A 6,112-nucleotide genomic window follows, 5' to 3' on the forward strand; every position below is an offset into this window, starting at 1 on the left:
TCTCCGTTTGGCGTGTATGATACAGTTTTGGAAAGGTCTCTCTGAGTACTACAATATTTTCCACATGCCCTTGTATGAGACCTCAAAAAAAGTCGTTTAGGGGATCAAAAATTCTCCGGAAGTTCAAGACACGAAAAACTACTAAAAATAGTAAATGCTGAAATAAACAAGGAAACAAATGAAACTAACTAGAGGTCTAGGTGGGATAGGTGGGTGGCCACCAATATCCACCTGGATCACTATCATCCCAAGGGTTCACCTTTATGCGCTCCTTTGGTTCTTATGGGGAAGCCCTCCAAGGGTGATGTGGCTATGGGACCTCATCGCACTGGAACTCCACCAATCAATGTTATTGCTACTTGCTAACTCCTCAGGTTTACGTCATCCTAGGCAATCCCTTTGTGCATTAATTTCGTGACCTCTAGAGAACCTCCTGTCGGGATTATGTGTAATAGGCTCCACCATCAACCAATCAGCATCTACTCCACTTAAATACTTCGCCACATTTGGTGAAAACGCCAAACATGGTCACCAATTTACCCCTTTTCCAATTTAACTCTACAATATTTAACATTTTGGTGCACTTAACTTTGACTGGTAATAACTTATGATCCAAGAGGTCATTTTGATACTTCAATATATCGTTGGAAATCTATTTCTAAACATTATCCAACTATGCCACTTCCAAGAGCATCTGAGTTGATATTACGAGGCAAAAATTCCTTCAAATCCAGGGACTCCCAACCATCATAGTTATAGTATTATAGCTTATTCAATTGTCTTGCTACTCTAATTATTCTCTACCAAAGACTACAACAACCATAACAATCCCCTGAGCTTGAAACACCATGCACATCAATGCTAGCCCAATTGACATCAATGTTAGCCTAGTTGACATCAATGCCAACACACTCTATGCCACCAACCAACCTAACAATGCCAACAATCCAACAAAGGAGTAGATGTATGATCTTGTACATGAATTATTGAGCTTCAAAAAGTATTCCCCTTCCTACCCCTTGTTTCTTCATGAGCAACTCATTATTTTTTTATTAGCAACAATTGAAGAAAACAAGTCGTATGAAATGACTACCACCATGACTTTTCTAGAGACCTTCAATCATAGTAACTTTGTAGAGAAACATTTTTTGTGTGAATTGTACCTATAAGAACTTATCTGGTATGGAGAGAAGATTTTTAATCTCTCACCCTATGTGGGGGACATCCGATTAAGAGCATATACGTCATTTGTTCAAAACCAAATAAACTGGAGATTGGCTTATGAGGTTGTAACAAAAAACCAAGAAAACAAGTTATTGTGGAATCTGTGGGGATCATGGCCGTGTTGCAGTAGTGGTTAGAACTTATGGAAACTTCCTTGGGTCTCCGAAGTGGATGACTATTAGGCATGATGTCCGAAGAGGAATCCAGGACCTTTTTTCTAGAAATATTGAATAGATAAAACAAGGTGCATTAGAAGGTAGTAGATTAAGTTAGGAAGCATATGGTAAGAGACTAAAGGATAAAGATCCATATTGCTGGCCACATTTGTTACATTCCCTTTTGAGAGTACCAATATGTGTCCATTGTATCAAGTGTTGTGGGCCTAGATGGCTTGGATTAAAGTTTCGATTTAATCTGATTTGGCTTCTAGTGCTTAGGTATCAACATTATTATTAGTTGAAGCCTAGAGATGCAAAAAATATGGTGGAAGAGCTCATTATTTCTGATGGTTTAGGGCTAATTTGTCTGAGACAATTAGGATTCTCAACATTCTAACTACTCGCTAAAATGAGGCAATCGTTGTGGCATCAATCCTATTTGCAATTAATTTTTTGTAATTCTTTTAAAAAATGCCTCCAATTACTATTATTTTAACATCCTTGAATTGAAAGATTCACATGGTTGTTCATCAAAATTTGTACCATGATTGGACTACACAAACAAACTTATAAGAACTTGGAGCTCTCTGCCCTGAAAAGGGGGTTGACATTATTTTTTTGAACTCTGCAATTGTACATCTTTTTTTAGAATTAATGCAATCCTTAGAAATGTCGCGATTCGCCTTATGATTTGTTGTTCTCGCTTGTGAGCTATGAGCTTTTCCAGCTCCCTTCTAAGGAGGAATAACCCTCCTCTTTAACAAGGATCATTGTGCATACATAAAGGTAGCATAGTTACTTTTTTTATTTGCTTGTAGGTTGTGGTTTCAATTCCTTTAATTTTGTTTTATCACTATTACAAAATCCTTATTGTATTAACGCCTCGTTGTTATTGATATGTTACGATAGCTTGCACAAGGGTTGAACAATAGAATATTAACATTCAACCATAGCCATCATAGAATTAATCTTCGTCATTCATATGTTATTGTTGTTGATTTACAGCTATTACAAATTACTATGATTTACCTTTGTTACAGAGTGTTGATTTACTTTTGTTACAGTTTCCCTTTATTGTTTTCAACCCTATGTCATTTATGCCATCTCAAGAGTGGCATTTATGTTAAAAGAGTGGTTGTGTTGTTACAGTGATTCCATCTCTAGGTTGGTAGCATAAGAACTAGTGATCGTGTGATTGTGGTTGAGCTATTTCATACAAGTGAGGACTTGATTTATGTGAGTGTTATTTCCTTTCTGCAAGAGTGGTTTAGAGTAGTTGAGTGCTCTTTTATTTATGAAAATGTGATTTCCATTCCTAGAACTATGTGCAAAGAGTTTTCTTTTATGCAAGTGTGAAGTTTGACACCGAGATCTTTATTCACAACAATGAAGTTGATTTCCATTCATGCAAGTGTGAATAGCTAGAGTAACATTGGGTTTTGATTAAGAGTTGAGTTCTTCTTGAGGAGCATCATGTGTCTTAGGAAATAGTTAGTTCCAGTTAATGAATGTTGCCTACATATACTATGCCCAATAACCTTGAAATAAATAGACCTACCTTGGTTGACAATTTATGTTAGTGAGGTTGCATTGTGAAGACAATAAAATCCAACACCTTACAAAATAAAAGTAGTAGCTAATCTCAGAGAAAAATGATGGTGTTTAATTACTAACTCACCAAAAAATTGCAATTGTTGTACATAAAACCATAGCATATTACTTAAACCAAAAACCCTGCCTTCACTTACATAAATTCGGATGCATTTGGAAGGGCTTCAATAACTCTTATGTTGTGGATAATGGTTGTTTCCTATTATGTGTGACTTCTCAACCACAAGTTGTGATGCATGTTTGTTATCTAAGAAGCAACTAAAATCCATACTACCAACCTCGATACATTTTAACTTTGGAGGTACCAAGCATCAAGAGGGATCAAATCTCTTTTCACTCCAAAAGTGATTTGCACCTCAAAAGATTTGATCTCTTTTGACACTCGATAGATCTGGACTTAAAATGGATCTAGGCTAGTATTTTATAAATTTCACATCTCTATATATAAAAGTATTCTCATATTTTATTTTATTAAAACCTTGATTTAATCTCTATAGAATATCCACTAAATATTTTTAATAGTGAGGGTAGAAAGTTTAGATATATATCAAAAGTATAACCTTTTTTCTTCTAGATTTAATTAAAACAAATGTTATAAAACTAGCATTTGCACCAAATGTTGCAAAGGAAATGTCGTAAGGCATAAATTGAGGAGCAATGGCGACATAGGAATAGGAAAATCTAAATAAGATGCATAAATGTGCATAAATTGAGGAGCAATAGTGACATAGGAATACATCTAAATAAGATGCAGAAATGTGCACAAATTGAAGAGCAAAGGTGACATAGGGATAGGAAAATCTAAAAAGATGCAGAAATGTAACAATCAACATCTGGGGACATTTGTCCCCACGTCGCACCTCCTTTAATAAAAGCTCTGTCACGATGGTGCACATGCAAGCCTATACAACTTGTACCAAATTTCAGTTCAGGATTGCATTGACAACGAACAGCCACCTAGAAAAATTCTTTGTTTCTGTTTGAGTTAAAAATGTTTTCATGGCGTACACCGAGTTTGGATACCAGCTGTCCAGAAGAGCACGTTTCATTGTGTTTTCCTTCATTTTTGGTATAACCAGAATCACCACTGGAATTCACATGGAAAAACAATTCAGTCTCTATCAACGCCATTAAATGCAATACACATATTAGATATAGGTGCACAGTCTCTATCATCTCATGTTGGCAGAAGCAGTAAAAATGATTTCAATTATTGAGAAGTAAATCAGTCATCTAATCCAATCTAGCACAAAATTAACACTCATGGCATCCATCAACATCATGGATTGGTTAAATTTGCAGGTATGGATCCTCCCATATTCTGCTATTTCCTGCTATTTCATGACCCTTCACAGTTTAAAAAATTGATAGCTTCTGCAAGTTGTAATATTAGCAGCCAATCAAATTTGAAATGAATTAATACAATCAAACAGAATATGTAGCCCACATTTTGTCCAAATAGGATTTGCAGGCTCTGGATTCATAAAAGTCCAAAGGAGGCTCTTTGAAAATGCTTTGATAGACTTTGTAAGAGTGTTGATATTCATTTGTTATTGTATTAAAAATGGCTGATTCGAACATGTGAATCCTCACTTTGGGGGTCATCATGTCTTTTACATATGCAAATGGCAATTGATCCCGAAGATCGAAGATTTCTAATTCATTGAATAACAGGCAAGAAAATAACTTCATTGGAAGGGTGTGCTTTCTCAATATCAATGTAGTATCAACCACATCTGTAATGCCAACAACAACACACAAATCAAAAAATCAATTACAAAGAGAACCAACCTCAAAACAAATCTCAGATGCTATCACACTAAAACTTCACCATAATTGAGCAAATTTGAGTTCTCATACCACTGCTTGAGGGAAGATTTTCAGAGCTCTAAGGTTGCAAGCCATCGGCATAGTAACTGTCCATTTGATACCTCACAGCTTCTTTGCTCCACTTTCTCCATATGACTGTAAAAATGGCTTCCTCCATGGTATGAGTATTGTAAGGATGCTTTGAGACAGCAATATCAATGTTGTGAGTTACAAGGAGATTTTCCAAAATTAACAAAGGATCAAGAACAAGCTATAGCTTGGCATCCATCCAAATGTTGTAAACACAGTTTGGGAAAAGCCTGTGGGAAAGATACTTGGGTATGAGGCCATTCATTACAGATTCCTTGTATGGCAACTCCCTGACCAAAACAATGTGCCAAATTCCAATTCTATGAGACTCATTGGGCTTGATCTGGTATCTGGCAAGAAGTGTGAGAGTTGCATTGTCCATAAACATGAAGAAACAAACGTTTTTTGTTGTGATTTTCCTAACATTCTTGGGTTTCTTAATCTTGCATAGGCTCCAAATATAGTTGAAATTACCACAACCCCCTTGCACTGTTCCATGGCCTTCCTGTCTTCTTCAGACACAAGGAACCCTGGGGTACGGTAATTGGCAAAACCACAAGGCAAATCAGTCCCTTCAGAATAATTGAAATACCTTTTTCTTTCCTTCACATCCAGATTTCCACCGAAGGTCACTGGACCTGCTGCTGAATTGGGGTTTTCAGGTCCTTTCATGTACTGTAGCCGAGATTTACCAAATAACTCTTCTTTCTGAATCTGATGAACAATAGTCGAGACTGCCATCAACAACGAAACATAGTTTTAGCCTGATTGCTTTTACAGACATGCATGCCATAAGGTAATGTTTCTTGATAGATCTCTCAAATTGTTAAATATGAGGATCTCTGATTACCTGAAAACTGAGAATATAAGTGGCAAGACCGATTCGCCATGGTTGTAGCTTTCTTGAGAAAATACTTCTCCACTCCATAATCTGAAGGGTATTCGAGGAACTGCATTGCAGAAGACAATAGAAATTGTATATTAATACCCATCATGATTGAACCTTTCAGGACTCATATAAGCACAAGTGCCCACAAAGGAATTGCACTGGGCCAAAGTGTGAGCCAACACAGTTCTGACACCGAAATCGGGAATCTTGACTTCTCTTATTGATCAGTAAATTGGAGGGCTTTATATCACGGTGAACAATTTTGTTCTGGTGCAGGTAATGCAAGCCCTTGAGCACCTGCCTAGAAACCTCAGCCAAATAGTGTTCTGGG

General features: G+C 36.6%; 1 pseudogene; it reads right to left on the minus strand.

The window, feature by feature from the left end:
* Positions 1–4,418: 4,418 nt before the first annotated feature.
* LOC149214657 (alkaline ceramidase TOD1 pseudogene) lies at positions 4,419–5,884 on the minus strand (annotated as a pseudogene).
* Positions 5,885–6,112: the final 228 nt, after the last annotated feature.

This window comes from Pinus tabuliformis, chromosome 1_1, assembly GCF_031772625.1.
Source record: "Pinus tabuliformis cultivar Carrire ecotype Pingquan chromosome 1_1, CPIR1, whole genome shotgun sequence".
In the NCBI taxonomy this organism is placed as follows: domain Eukaryota; kingdom Viridiplantae; phylum Streptophyta; class Pinopsida; order Pinales; family Pinaceae; genus Pinus; species Pinus tabuliformis.